This window comes from Hesperophylax consimilis, chromosome 5, assembly GCF_061612785.1.
Source record: "Hesperophylax consimilis isolate HC1 chromosome 5, BYU_Hcon_1.0, whole genome shotgun sequence".
NCBI lineage: Eukaryota > Metazoa > Arthropoda > Insecta > Trichoptera > Limnephilidae > Hesperophylax > Hesperophylax consimilis.
In genome coordinates, this window is record NC_142840.1 from 5,782,883 (window position 1) to 5,804,009 (window position 21,127).

Below are 21,127 nucleotides of genomic sequence, written 5' to 3' on the forward strand. Positions count from 1 at the left end.
GTTGAAAAATACCCGAAAATAGTTAATGATTTCAATAACCGATTCTGTATAAGAATAATCCTCATCTATAATATCGTTTTTGTTGAACTAGAAGCAGAGATTTTTCAGTAGAATTAGAACTCGTAGAGATACAATTAGAGGCGTTACTGGGTACTAATATCGCGTTGAAACTTGTTGCACTATTAGAACGCGATTAGCGGTGCGCGTTGACCCGATTCGGTAGTTTTAGTTGCGTTGGGAGATTTGGAGGTCAGTTGAGGTAAAAATGCGGAACCTATTTATTCGCTTCATGTCTCATCATAACTACGCTTACAACGAGCCGCTGTACCACCGTCGTAATAAAAACACAGCATCTTCTTTCAGAGTCTTAAAGACGATACTCTGTTTTTACTCATGGCTGCAGTATATACATAGTTCTAAGATCAAATTCAAAGGTTTTTTAAAGTAAAACTGCTCAAGAGTCCCAACTGGACTGGACAACCAATCTGGAACCAGTGAGAATATAGCATCCCCAATTACGGTATATTGTGAGGCTGAAGGTAGAGGGAAGCGGAATGAGATGGGAAAGAGAAAGGTGAGGAAGTACTTGGCTATTAAAATCTGGTTACCAAACACGGCCAAAGCTATTTCAAGCAACGCTTCAATTCTGAATGGTAGTCTTACACCAAGGTGATACTGAGAGTAACTTCCACTCTGGAACGTGCTAAAATTATACTATGTATTATTTTAAATGAGTAATTTGAGAAATAACATAGATTAATCAAATAAAATTGACAAGCGCAAGCCGAGATATTTACCCGCGACCTCCAGTTTGCTATTCGAGAGCCTTACCCCTCGACTACGGAGGACGTCATATATTTATGCTGTTGCCGTAATGTCCAAATCCATGTCCCCCATTATTTATACTTAAAGCATTTATTGATATGAGCAGAGAGAAATCAATTTTTTTATGTTCTCCATAAAACGGTTATACACCAATATATTACGGAGAAAATCAGAAATTTGAGGTTCATGTAAGTATAATGATCACGTGGGCAGTTTCACTATATTTGTTAAAATAAAGTTGCTGAACAGGTAAGTGACGTTGAAAATGTCTATGGTCAATGCACAATCTTTAAGCAGCGTTCTTTTCAGCGCTTTTAATGGACTTTATTTTATTGAACCCTTAAGCAGTTGAGTCGCTCTGTTGGCGTGTTCGGACAGGCAGAAGTCCCATTCTTTGAATTTCGGAGTATTAAAAGTGCATGGGATACTTCTTAGGGACAGATAGGTTAACCTCTATAAAGTTAATTTGATTAAGTTTAGTTGAAGCGATAAGTTTTAAAATATTTTAGGGTTATTCCTAACCCGAAAATAGTTTTAAGTTTTTTATGTGACTGGTTTTGTTATGGGGGAAATTCTTAATAGGTACCTCTTTCATTGGCAGTTTAATTTTCATTATTTCAGAATACCGGCACAAGACTTCGTGCGGTGCGTGTATCAGGAGATAATATTGATCACCATCTTGATCATGGCTTAAAATCAATCCCTCCTGCTTTAAGTTCTCTTCAAAGTACATTCTATTTCTGTTCCTCTCTTCTTCCTTTTTGCTTTTCGACTTTTCATAAACCAGTACGAAGTCCACTGATAATTGCTGAGTATATGTTTCATTATCAGGAATCTAAAAATTAATTTATATCATTACATTGTGTATTAAAATAATATCAAGCCAGATAAAAGATTACTTTCTTTATTGGTTAGTGTGGGATTTAGATTAAAAAAATGTCTACTTTTTGTAGGTAATTATTGTAAAATTTCCCCCGATTTTCGCAACAAAAGTTTTAAATAAATGTATCATTAGTTACAAAAATTGATAAATTTGATGTTTGGAAAATAGCGATACAACTTTGAGTATCATGATTATCTGCATTAACCTCGCACGTCCCTTGAACCCTTATAAAACTCAATATTGCTGTTTTTTCGTCAAATGTTGATTGTCTCCAAACAACACAATAAGACTTGTGTCAATGTTGCATTAACACCCTGGCTTGAGGGTGTTTCAATGTAAACTAACTGCTTTATTTTTGATTTTGATGTTAATTAAATTTCATTATGGTATTATTAAATTCTGCGAATATTTTAATTTGTTTTATTATAGTCAGCTGTTTCGGCGTTGAGGCCATTTTCAAACTGTGACTAGGCCACGTTAAGACGACTTATTTATATGATTCTATTTTCCCCCACCCATTTTAAGAAGTATAAAATGATTTACTTCCGGTAAAACCTATTTACTGAGAAAGTATTTATGACAATAGATTCTCTCTATACATATAAAACATAAATTACAAAAAAGGTGTAAAACTTTATTTTTTTAAGGTAGTGGGTTTTCTGAAAAAAATTAAGTTAAGCCTTCCTTTTTTGTAAATCAATACCGTGAATTTGCTCTACCATTGTTACTACAACAAATAGTTAACACAACCGTATTACTTACATTCATTTTATGGAGAAACCCACCGGGGGGTAAATAAGCAATTAAATACTAAGTTATGATCAAATCACCGCTAGTTAACTTATATCAACTAATTAATTTAATGAATAAGTTGAATTAATCAATAAAAAATTTTAATCATGAATTCGCATTAAAAGGGATTTCCACCACGAATTAGTACTTAAAATGGCAACTGTTACAAAATTAGAAATAATGCATTATTTAATAATAAGCAAAAGCTGCACGAACAAGTAATTTATATAGTAGTAAACAAAATTTTATAATGATTTGTACTGATCTTATCTTGCACTTTAATTCTTGAATACATTAAAAATATACCTTTAAGACATGTAACCTAAGAGATATATACCTTGTGTGTGAGCTCATAATCCTGATCAATCTCACTTTCTTCTGAGTAAATTTCAATTTTTCGTTGCTGCGACCCCATGTTTACCCAAAAAAAACTCGCCTCACGTTTATAAATAGAATTTCACTGGCAAATTAACTACTCTAAATTTGCATCACTCGAAGATAACCTAAATATGCCAACCGACATTATGTATATTTACAATATATTTTTTTAAATATTCTAACTTAATAAGGCAAATAAACAATAAACACTTGAAATTGATTTGTAAGTGTTCTTGAAATAATAACGATAACTAAGATGTGTTCAGTTAGGAGACTTCACGCTCCTGTCACACAATTGTTAGTAAACTACAAAAATGATTTTTTATCTCATATATTATTGACATTGCTTGTACTATCTTATCAAGACATAAATAGATTAATATCTAATGATAGTGATAAGTATTCTTAATGGAAAAAGGGAGTGGTTATATTTTTTTCAACTAATATTTTACACAGTTGGTAAGATATTTAATGGAAATACTCCAAATCAGATTTTAAAACTCAAAATTGTTTGAATAAAAAGTTCTATAAAATAAATCTGATACCAAATACTGTCAATGACAACAGTGATTAAAGGCTCCGTAGTAAAGATGAGTTTGAAAGGGAGATATGTAATTAATGCGCGAAAGCAAAAATATTTAAGGCGATGCACTACGTCGTGTAATATTTTAAATTGAGCCGGTATCAATAACAACCCTTACATAGATGGCGGTAAGGTTTAAATTCCCGCTTAACACCATCCGCCTGTTTTGATATATGCAAGAAAAAAACATTGCCAAAAAGTGCCTTTTATTTTATTTTGTGGATGTTCAGGCATAAATATTTAATTTTTTGCGATCATTTTATAAATAACTTAATTTGCCACATTATACAATAAAATCATAACCAAAAATGGGTTCGTAAGTAAGAGATTTTGAACTTTAAAGCAGTTTTCATAGGTCTTTACATTATTTTTTTCTGGGCTTATAAATAGATTTATCTAAAAAATACTCGATTATTTCAAAGGCCAAGATGTACTCTACTCACAGTATTTTTAATAGCATCTGAAACATTTCTAGGCGACCAAATTTTCAAACCAAAAACACATGATTTTGCATTACTACGTTTGGCATCGCCTTAATAAAACGTGACCTATTGAAAATAGAGCAAAAATCTCTCAAGTACAAATATCTAAAGTAGCATTGAAACAAATAATATAATTTTTTTCTTACCTAAAAAAATTTAAGCCGAGAATAAAATAAGCATATAAAAATTAAGGCAATGCACTACGTCGTGTAATATTTTGAATCGAGCCGCTATCAATAACACATTTTACGTTGATGGCGATAAGGCTTAAATTTCCGCTTCACACCATCCACCTGTTTCGATTTATGCAAGAAAAAAACATGGGCAAAAAGTGTCTTTTATTTAATTTTGTGGATGTTCAGGCATATATCGTCGCATTAATTCGTAGAATGCGTAACTCCCAAATGTAAAATTTTACAGGAGGCACAAAAAACCTCGTAGTGAAAAAAAATGAAAGACGGCTTATTCTTTTTATTTATGTTTCGAACATATAATATATTTGGAAATTTATTTTCAATCATTAAACTTTTGTAAGTTAAGGCTTTCTATTTCAAATCGGAGTAACGAAGTTTACGTGAAAACCGAGAATGGAGATACGCATTTTACAAAAGATACATACTTTTCTGCGAACAGTTTTATGAACAACCTAGCGGAAAATTTGGGAGATAGGAATTTTACATTTACAAAATAAAACACAACAATGTATGTGTATGTCGAGGCAGTCTATTTAGATGCATTTTAATGATTTTAATGATGCGGAAGGTTATCGTTAAAGGAGTGGTAATCCTTTTCTAATGTCTGTTTTAAGTCTTGTAAATGCTGGTACTTTTCCTTCCTTAAGGGATTAAATCTGACTCTCAAGTGAAATCTTCAAACTCTGGAGATCATTACAGATTCGGCGACGGTTTTGTGCTGGGTGAGATCTACACTGACCGGGAGTAGTCGTGTCAGAGATGATCGTTAAGTGACGCTTGGAGTTGATGAAGGAGATTGTAGAAGAATTTGATCTGAAATTGTCGATCACCCTTGTTGTCCTGTAGAAATAAAACTGATGTACTTACTAGGGTTTGCAAGACCCGGGCAAAGAGTAGCCATTACAGGAAACGTTGTGAAAGAGACTCCTCAGAGTGTGAAGATAGGTGGGAGAGACTTGAAAGTGGAACTGGTGAGCAAACATGTGCTTTAAGCGTAGAAACTCTTCATGCTCAGCATCACTTTGGAGTAAAGTGAACGCTTCATCTTGCCCGGCTGGTCGATCCCGAGGCGAGAAGAAAGGACGTCGATAGACGCGTGCGTTCCTGCGTACAATGCAGGACAATTGACCCTCCACCATCATCCCATGAAGCGGGTAATCGTAATGTTGTGACAACCTGTAGTCGCTTGGCAGTTGATGTTACTCATTTCGGTAGGAAATGTTTACTCACATTTATCAATTGCGGTCCAAGTAGATTTGCCGTGTGGCGGGAAATCGAGTCAGATAATGCAGCTTCGATTATCAGACATTTGGAAGAAGTGTTTCGGGAAAGAGGCCCGCCCAAAGTAGTTCTCATGGACAATGGTACTGCATTTTGTTCCTACAGTGTTACAGATAAGTGTAAGAGATGGAATGTTCGTCAAAGATTTTGCGCGGCATACCGACCAGCTGGAAACGGTATAGTTGAACGACATCATCAAACAATAAAGAGAACTGCAGCCAGAAGTGGAAGCGATCCCCTGCAGGCAGTGTTTCGGTACAATCTTTGGCTGCAAAAAGTCAGGACGATCGAGGTATTGCGCTGTCTAGTATAGTTCACACTTCACACTCGTGGAGACACCCTTCTGCGCAAGTGAATATAGAAGAGGAAGTATTGACTGAGCTCTAAGTGGGCGATCTTCTTGCGGTTAAACCAGTAGATGGGAGATGCACATCGTGCATGGAAGGGTGACAGGACTTACTTCAGTCAACAGCATCGAAGTAGATGGCATACCAAGACATGTGCTTGACCCGCGGAAGATGCCTGACAGAGAACGGACTGTGTCTGAGGAGAGACGAGATGGAATTGCCGCACGTTCCACCGTAAATATTTTGGGTTTGTTTGAAGAGGACAGTGAAGAACCGGATCCGGATATGCATCAGGAGGAGATCCACTTGCAAAGAGATGGTGACCTTGAAGAAGAGATAATCACAGAACAAGAACCTATTAGGTATTTACGAAACCGCAGAGGCACATAAAACAAGAGAGCTACGGCAGAGCGTCACACGGTGCAGAAGACGTCAGTTTAGACTACAGATACAAAACACTATTCGTGACTTCACAATTAAAATTAAGGTTATAAAATGTTCAAAATTGATTAATCAACTTATCTCAGTTTATTTCACGGTAAAACTATTACACCGTAAATAAATTTCCTCAGTCAAAAACACAACAAGCGTGCACGGCTCACCGGCCAATACTGAATTAAGGAGTTACGAAGTATTCGCGAGTAAAAATGGCACCATAATTTTACGCAGTTTTCTAATTTGTGTTTATCTAAAAGGTTAATTTTTTTTTAAATTTTCGAGTTTTACTAGTCGATGCGGGTCTAATTTTAACACCAGATGGCATTAAAAACGTATTTTCGAAAAATTTGGAGTTACGCAGTCTACGAATTAATGCGACGATATATTTAAATGTTTTTCGATCATTTTATAAATAACTCAATTTGCCACATTATACAGTAAAACCTTAACCGAAAATGGGTTCGTAAGTAGAAGATTTCGAATTTTAAAGCAGTTTTCATAGGCCTATACATTATTTTATCTAGGCTTATAAAAAGACTTATCTAAAAAATACTCGATTATTTCAAAGGCCAGGATGTATTCTGCTTGCAGTATTTAATTAAAGCATCTGAAACATTTCTAGGCCAAAAAATTTTCAAACCCAAACACATGATTTTATATTACTACGTAGTGCATCGCCTTAAGAGAAATAAATATTTAAGAGAATTTCTTATAAATACCGTTAGGGCTCGACAAATGTGTGGATATTATCTTAAGAAATAACATATATTTTTTGAGAGCTTAAGCATTCAAAGGAAATTTGTAAAAATTCGGAATGCGGGGGCTTAAGCCAAGCATTTCCTTTATGTTGAAATTGAAGAATACTAATTACAGAATTTCTGTGTATTCAAAATTACTTATGTTTATTACATTACTAGCGCGTACCCATCAATCTGGTTATCTGATAAAGAACCTTTTCTGAAAAACAACAAAAGTGCAGACCTTGTTACTAAACCTGACTTTACTTGTCGCGATTCATTGTAAGATATTCAAAAAATAATACACATTTCAAATACAGAGTTGAAATAATTAATTACTTATTATCGATTTTTATGTGGATATTCATCTGGAGATAGTGAGACTATAGCCGTGCCATGTCTTCCTCGGACGTGCTCACCTTTTTCTACCATTCACATTTGCATCATACATTTTACTTATTCTTCTTTCTTCCTATCATTCATTTGCTCTACACGCCAAAACCATCTGAGGGTCCCTTTCTTAATCGTACTCATTACGCTTACGTCAGCCTTGCATACATTGTGGATCTTCATATTTCTTATACGATTTTACAATACATACGCCTCAGGGATCTCATTTCTACAGCATTCAGTCTACTTTCATCCTTCCTCTACCAGCACTTGATTTTGAACTGCTAGCTTCACTTCTTTTGGCATATTTTTTATGAGTAATTTGTGAAATAACACAAATTCATCTAGTAAAATGTAATTGCTCACGCCGGGATTTGAACCCGACACCTCCAGCTTGGTAGTGGAAAGCCTTATCCCTCGACCATTGAGGCCCCCAGATGTATACCACAGATGCTGTGAAATGCAATGCAAATGCAATCACAGGTTGGTACTATACATTCTTTGAAAGTTGTATGAAAAAAATACAGTGTGTGGCAAGCCTACGCACGATGAAAGTGAAACTTTTAGTATTCTTCTCTCTCTCTTTTCATTTCATATTATTATTATTCAGAATGCTGTACATTATAGTTTTAAAAAGCATAAATTTATTTATAAGCGTGTTGTTAACAAATGAACGTTTAACTAGATTCCTAATATTGACATATTTATAAGTAGCATTTGATAAAAAAAAATTAAAAGTTATAAAAATATGGGATTCGAACCCGGGTCCTGCATAACGAGTGTCGAACGCTCTGCCTCTAGACCGCGAGGAGAGGTATCTCGCGCGACGAGAACCGCGTATACATCGTGTACTCCTCAATTGACTTGTCCCGCACTTATTTTTATAACGGAGTTTGTATATGATATTATATTACGATACAAAATTTGCTTCCTTCAATCGATCGTTTCAAACAGAATTAGAAGGTTCGATCGCAAAAACTCTAAAAATAAATTACTCAATAAAAAAATATAAATGTGCATTTTTGACAACAATCATGTAGATATCTTCTTATATGTATGCCTGACAAAGTCGCAGCACGAGAGCATTTTATCACTTTTCCTCGTATTAAAAAAATCACAAAAAGAAAAAAAAATACTTAAAGCGGGGATCGAACCTCGGTTCTTCACGACAAGAGTTGGGCGCTCTGCCTCTAGACCGCGAAGCTGAGTTTGGAAAGTGACCTAAACTAGGTATATAATATTAGCTAGGCTCCTATAGCGAAATGATCACGGTTTTTCGTGACGGTCATGAATTGGTTTTACTCCGGTCCTCGAAAATGCATAACGCGCGTAAAAAGTTTCACTTAAAAAAAAAACACATTTTGTTTTAACACCATTGTTTATTAACATCTTAGACGTTGGACATGTTTCCCTTGCACCCAACTTCATCAGGATTATATAAATAAGTCAACTAAATAATACATAGACGCAATAAATAAAATAAATGAAGTCCTACAAAATATAGCAAAATGGCTGACAATAAACTAGTTGAATGAACGGAAACAAAACTAAATTTATGGAAAGGCAATAAAACGCTTAGTTGGCGACGCATTACGCTATACGCATCATGGCTTAAATAGACCAAGCCAAGAAAATATAGCGTGGTCTGTCACAGGCTTGAACTTAGGGTTAAATTTAACAAGTAATAATCCAAAAAGTAATCATTGTTATATTTTTGTTTTATTATTATATACGTTTTATGGGATGTGTGGGATTGCACAAACCTCCCTACATTCCGGAATAAACTCGTAATTATTTATAACATATTTTAATTAATTCAAATACATATTAGTGTATAATATTAGTGTTTAATATTAGATTCTAAACCTTCATAGAAAGTTTTGAACATGTACTGAAAAAGGTATCAAAAATGTATTTATTCTTAGAAAATTAAGAAATAAACTTAGAAACACCACAGAAATCATTTCTAAAACTATAGTTGCTCTACATTTAGATTGTGTTGGGAAGTAAGAGCTTCACAGATGCACTCATAGAGGGCAGTGCATAGAGCTTGCTTGGAAGTCCGCAAGATGGCAGCTAGTAGCCAGTAGTCGCTAGGACCAGTTAGAATGCTCCCAGACAAACTGGGTGTTTTCAGATCTCTTTTAGCCAAGTTAGGTCGACTGTCGAGTTACCATTATAATACGCGAAGTATTAATAAATCCCCGATTTAACACAAAGAACCTCTTATTTAAAATCTCTTTCCACGACGAGTTGGAAAACTGTTTGTGGGAACACAACAGATTGCTTGCCTGCTGATCTTATATTTGGCCAGTGAAGAAAACCGAAACAAACTAAATTGGATTCCAATAAAAAAGAATGCTGTATAAGGCATACATTTTTATACATAAAATTATGACTAACCTGTTGCCAAAATACTTTAAGGATTAAATAGTTTTTTAGTAAAAATATACATATATTTCGGAACAAGAAACGTAAATAGAATTAGAATTGCCACCTATGAGAAAAAAAGAGTCACAGAACGGATTAATGTAGTATAGAGGACTAAAAATATATGATGAAATGACTGATAGTCTGATGAATGGAGAAAGAATGGGTGTATTTTTAAAAAGTTGTAACGGTTTCTGTAAGAATATAATTTATACTTATAAAAATATGTTCACAATATTATGTATATATTATTTTAGGAATAGAAAAAGGAGATACCAAAAAAATTTCCACCTCTCTTCCTCACACACCCTACCCCCACCCCACCATGTGAATGCTATAGCTACGCCCTTGATGAGCATTGCATCGAGAATGATCAGCATAACAACGTGGTCCTTATAGCTACATTCACCTTGTCAGTAATAATGTTATGCAGCTGATCACAATATTGACTTAATCTAAAATGTAACGCGAATCGAAATTTAAGAATATATGGTCGTTTGAAACATCCCAACCTCAGAGTTACTTCAAATATTTAGTTTAGAATTATTAAAGCAGTTTGGCATTTTCGAAGACATCTTTCATATGGCCCAGGGTTTCTATCAGGAAATCGGGACGGTGTTCAACATCCTTAGCTGCTAAAACATCCTCCATAACTGAATCACCAGTCAGTACGAGAAGTTTTTGGAAGCCACATAGATGACCAAATACCATGTCGTTATCCAATCTAAAATAAACCAACGAATAATTTTGATCATTTTAATATTTCTAAAAAATATGTTTATGTTTAATAGCAGTGAAATATTAATACATTTAGATGAGATTAAAATTCAATCAGAAGCTGATCAAATATTAAAAAAATAAATAAATTAATAAAGTAAACTATTTCTGATGATGGGTAGTAATGAATAATCTTTTCTGGTTTTGTCTTTACATCCTGGAGTTTACCACTATGATAAAAGTTTGTCAATGCTTCTATTTTGTACTTTTACATTATCATTTCTGTATACTATGCTAGTATTTACCGAAAAATACAAGAGTTACCAATATTCGAACTACCTAGTGTGGTGATTCTTCGTTTGTGATGAGCTCGTTCACCAACTAAATAATATCCCTGTTGATGTAATAAAACATATTCGTGTCGGAATAATATAAAGTGTTATATCATATTATATATTGTTATGTTCGCAATGGGACACAAGTTACTGTCTCGGAAGGTTATAATGTAAAAGACGAGAGAATATCCACAATTATGCTATCTCATTCATACACGGTTCTTATCATGGACCTAAGAAGGGCTTTTTAGGTCCATGGTTCTTACACTTTCTGAGATTGCAACTTGTATCCCAATGCAAATAACAACTGTTTACTTTTTTTGGTACAATAATTTATATTTCTTATTAAAATTTTGTAATTTTGGCCTCACTGGGTGGTTTACGCGTGCTGAGTCCTCCATATTATACCGATAAGAGAAATTATTACTAGGTACTTATAAACACAGATGTTTTACTTGGTGATCGAGTTCACCACAAACGAAAAATCACCACATCAGGTAGTTCGAATATTGGTAACATTTGTATTTTATCAAAATTCTAGCATATACCGAAATGATAGTGTTGAAGTTCAAAATAAAAGCGTTGACAAGCTTTCATCACTGTGGTAAACTTGAGGATGTACCAACACTAATAAGTTAAAGTTTTTTGGTAAGTTTAGATCAAATTTCGAACAAAACCATTTTGGTAAAATAAATGTTCTGATTTACCGGTAAAATATAAAATATACAAATTTAAAGATAATTACGGTATCACCTACAGACAATAAACTCACAGCCTGGAGAGAAAACATACCTTCAAACACGCTTTTTTAACGATTTTAGATTATTTAACAATAAATTTCGTAATCTAAAAAAACTGTACACTGAGCTCGTTTGTTGGATAAATGTCCCGTAAAACAAGGGCTAATAAAGTGGCTTTACGGCCGCATACACAACATCATAAATATATGGGCGTTCGACATTTATAGAATTGTTGGCCATTAGTGAAACTTTTGTGGCAATCTTTTTAATACGAGTAGCTATCACAGGATAGAAAAAGTCGCATGGCTGCTAGAAGAAGATTTTTTTTTATTAAAAACTTTAATAAAGATATTTCTTAGAGTACCCTCCAGAGTAGCGACCAATTAGAAAATTATATTAATTCATTATTGTATTTTGTAAAAACTTAATAAAATAATAATATTTGGATGATTTATATAGCGCAGTTTCTGTGGAAAATCACCTCAAGGTCTTAATGAGTAAAACCTCAAATTTTAATACTATATATTGTATATATTTTTTTATTTATTTTTTTATATATACAATAATATTATTATTGGGTTTATAAAAACAGTTTATTTTTAAACAAGTTCTGCTGTGTAATTATTATTACGCGTGACAGCTGTTTCGCCCTCTAAAGGCATTATCAAACTGTGGGTAGCCCACTTACAGACGATACATTTATATTATTTCTAGGTAGGTATTTTAATTTCAATTACTGATTTCTTAATTGATTTCTGTGTAAAAATGTTAGAAATTATTGATGGTTATTGCCCTAGTAAAGTTTCCCCAATTAGTGTAATGTTTAAATTTGACTGAATGTCTTAATGTTAGTTATTCCCAAACGATGACTCATAGGCTTATTTTAATAGTATAATTAAGTACTTCAATGTGCACTCGTATTTGCACTAGGTTTGAAGATATCTAGTAGGGGTGAACGAATTATATTGGTTTGTTCATTAATTAGAATAGCTTTCGGATTATTAGAATTTTTGTTAATTTCTAACTGCTCTAAAAGATTCAGTTTACGGCCTTTATTTTGTACGTGTAACGGAGTTGGTTTATTATTATCATTAAGTGAGTGATTTTCATCTAGGAGATGTTTGGCAAATTGAGATTGTATTTTATTATTATTTTTAAAAGATCTTATATGTTCTTTGAACCTAGTGTTAAAGGACCGGCCCGTTTGTCCAACATAAACAGCGTTGCATTCGTCACACTGGAGTTTATAAATGCCACTATTTTGTAATTTGAGTACCTTACTTTTTGAGTTTTTAAGAGATGATCCTAAGTTGTTATTTGTGCGGAAGGCAATATCTAAGCCACATTTTTGAGGACTTTGGCAATATTATTAGATGTCTGTCCGATGAATTCTAAACACCCGAATTTATTATTCGTCTTATTATTAGTCGCTGGGTAAATTAATTTAAGGTTATTTTTGTGTTTATTATTATTAATTATTTTTTCTTTGAGGGAAAAAAAATAAAAGCCGTAAACTGAATCTTTTAGAGCAGTTAGAAATTAACAAAAATTCTAATAATCCGAAAGCTATTCTAATTAATGAACAAACCAATATAATTCGTTCACCCCTACTAGATATCTTCAAACCTAGTGCAAATACGAGTGCACATTGAAGTACTTAATTATATTATTAAAATAACCCTATGAGTCATCGTTTGGGAATAACTAACATTAAGACATTCAGTCAAATTTAACCATTACACTAATTGGGGAAACTTTACTAGGGCAATAACCATCAATAATTTCTAACATTTTTACACAGAAATCAATTAAGAAATCAGTAATTGAAATTAAAATACCTACCTAGAAATAATATAAATGTATCGTCTGTAAGTGGGCTACCCACAGTTTGATAATGCCTTTAGAGGGCGAAACAGCTGTCACGCGTAATAATAATTACACAGCAGAACTTGTTTAAAAATAAACTGTTTTTATAAACCCAATAATAATATTATTGTATATATAAAAAAATAAATAAAAAAATAAATAAATAAAATGGAGTTCTACAAATTAAAGTTAATAACAATTAATAAAATACTATATATTGTCTTTAATAATTAGATATAATTAAATCCCAACGGTCTAGAGCTAGTGGGACAATGGCATACTTTTTTTGTACATTATAAAAAGGAAAATAAAAATAAAATTAAACAAAGGAAGGATAGGTATAAAGAGACATTAATTTCTTTTTTTTTAAACTAAGAATGTTCGTAAAAATAAAATAAACACTATTAATATGCTTGACATAAAATATCTCAAAAGAAATCTAGCATTTTATCGGTACATGATAAATAATAATAAATCATTGTTTATAATTTAGGAAACCAGTATATTTAGTATATTTAACTATTCAACAAAGTATGGAAAACACGATGATATGATTGTATAATTTAAAGTTAGTGTTAGTAAGGACGGGTTGTTTCGGAGAATTTGAACAATTCTTCGAATTTCAAAGTTAATTTTAAGGTTCTGTGAAAGATTTTTTCAAGTTCTGTTTTTATTTCAGTTTTGTCAAGCAACTACCCTATGCTGATATAATAACAGAACTTGAATAGGACTTTCACAGAACCCGGAAATCAACATTGAAATTTGATGAATTGTTCAAATCCTCCGAAACAACCCGTCCTAAGTGTTCCAAAGTTGAAAATAGTGGTGAGGGGAATGAGATGATTATTTGCAATGTACAGCTTAGAACTTAAAACCGGTTGTTTCGCAGGAGTTCAACAATTCATCAAAGTTAAAAATTAATTTTCAAGTTCTGCGCAAGCTTTTGAAGTTCTGTTACTATTTCAACAACTGATATAATAGCCAAGATTGAATAGAAACTATACAGAACTTGAAAATTAGCTTTGAAATTGAATCAACTGTTAAAATTCTGTAAAACAACAGTTTTTAGTGTCGTAAAGTATTCACACTTAGTATATTTTATTAACTGCAAAAACAGTTAGATTAAAATAAAGCATTTTAACTCACTTGTCTCCAATTATTAGAGTTCTTTAAGGGTCTGATATTTTAATAAGTCTATTGATAAGCATTTTTAAGTACAGACTTGGTTTTCACATTATCATTGGCTGCCGACCTGAGAGTTCGGAAATAATTTTCACAAATGGTCCTGGGCCTGTAAACAAAACAATTATTAGCTAAATTAAGCTCAGAATGGTTCAAACTCTGTCACATTTGACAACTATGACGATAATTTGATCAAAAGCTAAAATCGGCGATTAATAGAGACGAACTACAAAATTGTTCTGATGGTTGATTTGTCGATCATCACATGATATGATGAAGATTAATTAATACGAAATTATTCAATGTGGTTAAAACGGCAATAGATATGTGGGGGTCCGTAGATCTCATATTTCGTAACGAGTAACCGGATAATTGAACGTGAAAATTTATTTGATGGATTTGTAAACAAAGAAAAGAAAGGCAAAGCAGGGAGTAAAATGGGGTAAATGATAATAAACGGATATAAGGCATTTTCAAAAACAATAAACAATACTAGAAGGGCAATAATAATAGTTCTATCTTCAATAATATCGATAAAAAAATAATTTTTCTTTTTAAATGTTTATACTGAGGGATCAGTAGAATTTATAGGTCCAGTTAGGAGTTCTACTGAACCGAACCCTCTGATATGAAAATATCAGGAGTCCGTGAATTATTTTCCCATTTGATCTCTGGTGATTTGACGTGTTGTTATTGTATTGTTTTGTATTCATTATGCTTATATAATGCACTTGTATAATGTGGATTGACTAGATGATCATTTTTGGAAAAAGTGTGTGAAAGGGTTTAGTTTTTCCTGTGGGGAAGATTTAACAAGAACATAAAGTCGGAAAAAAAATTTAATAATCCGAAAAAAATATTTAATACTTACGAAATAAGAGAAATTACTGGATTTATTTTCAATTTTTCTGGCTATCTGAAGAGGGAAGATGAATTTATATATTAATTTAATTTTAAAGAGCTAATTTCATAATTACATTAAAGATTGGAGTCGAGTTCAGACTTTGAAAAGATGAGGTGTTGAACAATGTTGGGAGGCTATTTTAGAGGCCTGATTTATTTCAGAGCAGTGGCGTTTCGTCACTATTAAGTGTACTAGAGTGCTAATATAAAAAAAATTACATTATTGATGTTGTAACTGTAAACGTTCTTCTTTTTTTTCCAAAATTCGTTTTTTTTATAAAGGCTTTCAGGAAATCCGTGCGGCGCACTCATAAAAATTTAATTTTAAAAAATCGTTTTGTACTAAAGAACATCACTAATGTCGAATTTTTCAAACTTAGCACTCTAATTACACTAAAAGTCGCGATCCGCCACTGTTAGAGAGGGACAATAAAAAATACATGGGGTCTCAAGTCCCCTTCTAGAACACAGAATGTAAAATCTGAGGAGTCAAGCACGTGAATTATAAAAAGGTGGGAGGGGAGACTAAATATCCATTTCTCATTAAAATAAGTGAGGTATTTTTTTTAAATTGGGATTGTTAAAATCATGGTTTTGATGGGGTAGCCCTTTGCATCGAGGCTTAGTAGACACTCACTGGCAATGCGCCAATACTTTGTTCAAACACTACGAGATATATATTTGAGGATGAAAAACTAACAGACAGGGGAATGCGGTAAATGATAGTTTATAATTCAATGACGTTGCATTTAAATTCCACGGAAAATCATTGAAAAATGTATAAAATAATAATTATTGATGATTTCAGTGTAGATATCTGAATTGGATAGTGTTACGCAGAAACCATCCAACCCACAATTTGCAAAATTGAAACCTACTTCTATTGATCGATAGTGATATTTTCACTTGCCGAAGATCAACACAATCTGTTTTGGAGAATTTTGTCCTAACACACAACCAATTTATACATTTTTTTAAATCCTGCACGTGGGTTCAGGACTTTCAGCATTTTTTAAATAAATATTATTTACATTTCATAAACACGCAGCAGAAAAATTAATGGATGTATTCGGCATTGAACTAGAAAAAAAAAACAATTTCGCAAGATAATCCATCCAAGATGGTTAAATTATATTATTAAAAATAAAAAATTCTATGAAATCACATGAATTCCATTTTTTAACGTTCATTTACAATTTGTCGCTTTATTGTGTATTTCCTGTGTATTTACTTTTAATATATGTTTTTTAATATATTATTAGTAAATAATATACTAAAGAAACATATATTATAAGATTAAAATTTTGTAAATTCTATTATATTTTCATTTTTAATTTTGCTGATGTCATCCAACCTATAAAATGCCAACCTGTTTACCTTATGGACAAAATAATACAAATGCTGAAGTTGACAAACTAACGGTAAACAATGCTTCCTTATTGTATTATTTTAAAGAAAATGTTGCTTCTACCATCTAACACAGAGATATTTTCTCTGTATCAGTCTCCGAAATTCAAAGGCGAGATAATAAATCAAAATATCTGCATAACATGGTCCAATTTGCCAATCATTACTTATGTCCCGAGAAGTTTGGATAAAATGTATTATTTTTAAGTGTTTACACGTACCTACAAAATTAGGTCGATTTGGCACTGGTATTTTTGTGTCAGTTGCCCCGACGATAAATAAAACATACGGACGTTCTAAAATCGACAGCGCTTTGCTAATTTTCAAATAGTTGACATTTATGTCGAAATCTAGTATTACTGCCCCAACTTCAGGGTCGTCTGTGGAGTTTTTCCAGGAACCATTTCAAATCCTCTTCACAGCTGCCCACTAAATAACGATAAAAAATTAACAACCTGGTTCATTAAAATTGTCAATACAAAAACACAAATATGCCTTCAACAGGGCTTAAAAAACGTTTCATCAACATGTCGAGGTAGTGTAACCACACAAAGTAATTGCATTCTGTAACAATACCTACATTCGTGGTTAGTAATTGCCAGCACATTTGTTAATTTGTTGTTTTATTTTATTTTCTTTAAAAAGTGTACTTAATGATTTCTACCTCTATAGGGGCAACATATATCTATGATGATGTGGAAAGGTATTTAAAAAAATACTAAATAATGCTTTCTGTAGGGAGTACATAAATAAAAAGGTGGTGTATACACTTAATTTGATTTAATTATTCTAAATTAACAAAATTCAGTCAATTGTTTTGCATTTCGAAAGAATAAATTTAATATATTTACAGCTTAGGATATAATATCTTCGGTAACATTATTTAAATTGTCTTCTTCTTCAACACTTCTAAACTTGTCTGTAAAAACCCTGGGTTTCGCTCTCGCTGTTCCAATATTTTCCGCCTCTTTGATGGTATCGGGAAGTTTGATATGCAGAGTTTTTGGAAACGCTAATATCGATAGCCCGGAGAGAATGGCGGTTATTCCGAACAATATCATGGGAAGTTCTCTAAAATATATTTCCAGCAGTGGCGTTTGAGGGGCGAGCATGCTGCCAAATCTGCCCAACATTGAACAACACGCCAGAATAGAGTGCCGCAAGCTTGTGGGAAATAGCTCGGCGGTGTAGATGTACACGACGTTGAAGGACACCGTGATGAACAGCTTCCCGAAGAGGTAGGCCACGAGGCTGAACTGTTCCTGGCCAGAAGGGATGAGGATGAAGGCGAAGCAGGAGAGAGCGCTGCCGATGAGGGAAGAACACAGACAAAGACGGCGCCCCGCGGTGTCCAGCATAAACACGACGATCCCCTGAGCGGGTAACTCCACCAAAGATACGAGGATAAAATTCAGATACGGGTTTTTATCATTCCCCATTATTGACACGGCGTTTAACGAGAGCCCGTAGTATACAAAAGCATTTGTCATCCAACAGCACGCACATATACTGAGTCTTATTAACAAGGATCGAGATCTCAAAACTGATTTCAATGGCAGTTTCTTGCTCACTTTAGTAGCCTCAAGCGAATTTGATCTTTCGCCGAGCAAACCATTTTCAGCGGTAATGTGTTCCAAATATTTAGAAACTTTCTCAGAAAGTGTGATTTTATTCATTTTAGCCGCCTTCTTAATTACATTTCCTGCTTCTCTACGCCTTCCTTTAACAAGCAACCATCTAATACTTTCGGGGAATGCAAATAAGGATAAAACCATGATCACTGACGGTAGGTAAGTAACTCGAAGTAATTGTCTCCAGTTCGGGACGAGCCATGCCGCTACACCCAGAGATATTATTTATTATTATTTATTATTATTACACGCCCTAATGGGCTTTTACACACCACAAAGTTTAATAGTAGAGTATCACAGTTATTATAGATTCTACAAAATTAAAACAATAAAGGAAACATAATACAACGAAAAAAGAAAAAATATTTAATGTTACAACAAAAGCATATAATAAAATAAGATACATTAGTAAAAATGATAAGAAGTCTCACATAAATAGATATTCAAAATAAAAATAAAAATATATATATTGCGGAAATTATAGATGTCTATTTGTGTCTCGATCTATAAAAGAATTGAAATAAACAATATTTATATTGATTATTTTTAAGATGAAATATATCTCCCATATCAGAGTATTTATTTCCGAGACTGTGAAGTCTTGGAATTGGGGAATTTTGATAAGACAGTGTCCTTGTGTTGTAAAAATAAAAGGGTAGTAAATTTCGGCAAGATCTTTTGGGTATGTGGATGCTGATTAATTGGAGTAACTCAGGACAGTCAATTTTGTAATGAAGTATTTTATGTAGTACTATTAAATCTGTGTTTATTCTTCTTTCAGAAAGTTTTAATAGGGACAATTTATCTAGTAAGTAGTTATAATCAATGTTTTCTACAGGAATATGCAATTTATAGTTTATATACTTCAATAACTTATGTTGAATCTTTTCAATATTATCGGAATGAATATTGTAAAAGGGAGACCATAATGTAGAGTTATACTCTAGTTGGCATTTAACAAGGGTTTTGTACAACATGATAAATGTGCCTAAATTATTGAAGTCTTTTGAAATTCTCAAAACAAATCCAAGAGTCTTAAGAGCCTTATTGATAATGTTATTAATATGATACACAAAAGTTAGTTTGCTATCGAACAATATACCTAGGTCAATAATTTCACTGACGCAATTTAAGTTTTTATCATTTAATGTATATTGAAAAAATATTGGATTATTTATTCTGTAAAAATTAATGAACTGACATTTCTTTATGTTCAATGCAAGTTTGTTGATAGAGCACCATTCAAAAAGATTTCTCAAATTAGTTTGTAATATAATGCAATCATTTATGTTATTAATCTCTTTATAAAGTTTCAAATCATCAGCAAAAAGTAATACTTTTATGTTAGTAAATATATCAACAATTTCATTTATGAATATAATAAACAAAATGGGCATATATCGTGGTGACTCCGCATACCAGGTTCATTATTGTGCTAGCGTATACTCGCTTTTCTGGAACCATGATTTCAATCCCCAAAACAAAGCTATCACTGAACCACCGGATCCGACGGCATTCACCAAAAACTCGAAGAAAAGGAAATACCAGTAGTCAGTCGCGTACGATTGTGCCATTCCGATAACACCACTAAGGACTGTAGCATAGATCATGACACTCCTCCTTCCTATGCTATCGGATATCAGGCCACTGACGGATAAGCAGACAAATTGGCCGATGCTGTTGATGGTTCCTACTAGGGTTTTCTTTCATTTCTGGCATGGAATAATAAACTATCAAACAATGGTATCCCCGGTTCCGTAGACCCATTTTGTCACATTGTTGTATTGAACGGTTTTGGTATAACTCAACCGGACACGAATCGTAAAAGCTGCGATTCGGGTCACTCTCCGAAATATTTATCTTTAAAAAAATGTTCACATTTGGAAGAAGTTTGGTCAACGAAGGGAACAACACTCGAGAGCCAGTGGCCGGAAGACGAGTTCAGCCGCGTCACACTCTGGAATGTAGCACATATGTACTCTGGGTCGCGCGCTGTGAAGATGGAAATAGCACTCGTGATGGAGTTAAAGAAGATAGCGACTGCGATAAAGAAGAAGCTAATGGCGTGGAATTTCCCATGGCTCAACTCCGCGATGATGGTGTCTACCACGTGATATATTAATTTTATAATATTAAGTTAAAAATAGGTACCTATCTATATCATTTTTGGATTTTTTTTAATTATCAATGACGAAGAATATTTACGATCAAAGTTTTTGATCGTCATGAATAAACATGATTTGATATACTATATAAAGGGATTGTGTAAATAATGTCATTATTATATGTCATTAGCATAAGTCGGGGACGCCCGAGGAAGACATGGCGCGTTCAAGTGAATCAGATTCTCGAGTCGGGCCATGTCAAGAGTCAGAATAATATAAGAGTATGTATGAATGTGAATGAGGCAGTTGTTTGGCCCTCCGTCCTCTGTCTACCCCTGCGGTAAAGGGCGTGATGGTCAATTAGTTTTTTAATGTCATTATTATATTTTCATTGTAAAATAGCACATAATATCGAGTCCATTCTGCATGTAAACAAGAATGGCGTATTTGAAGCTTAAAATGTTTGTTTTTTTTAATCGAC

The 21,127-nt window shown here is 33.2% G+C and overlaps 1 pseudogene; it reads right to left on the bottom strand.

Moving 5' to 3' along the window:
• Positions 1–17,764: 17,764 nt before the first annotated feature.
• LOC149423451 (organic cation transporter protein-like) lies at positions 17,765–20,768 on the bottom strand (annotated as a pseudogene).
• Between the last annotated feature and the right edge of the window lie 359 nt (positions 20,769–21,127).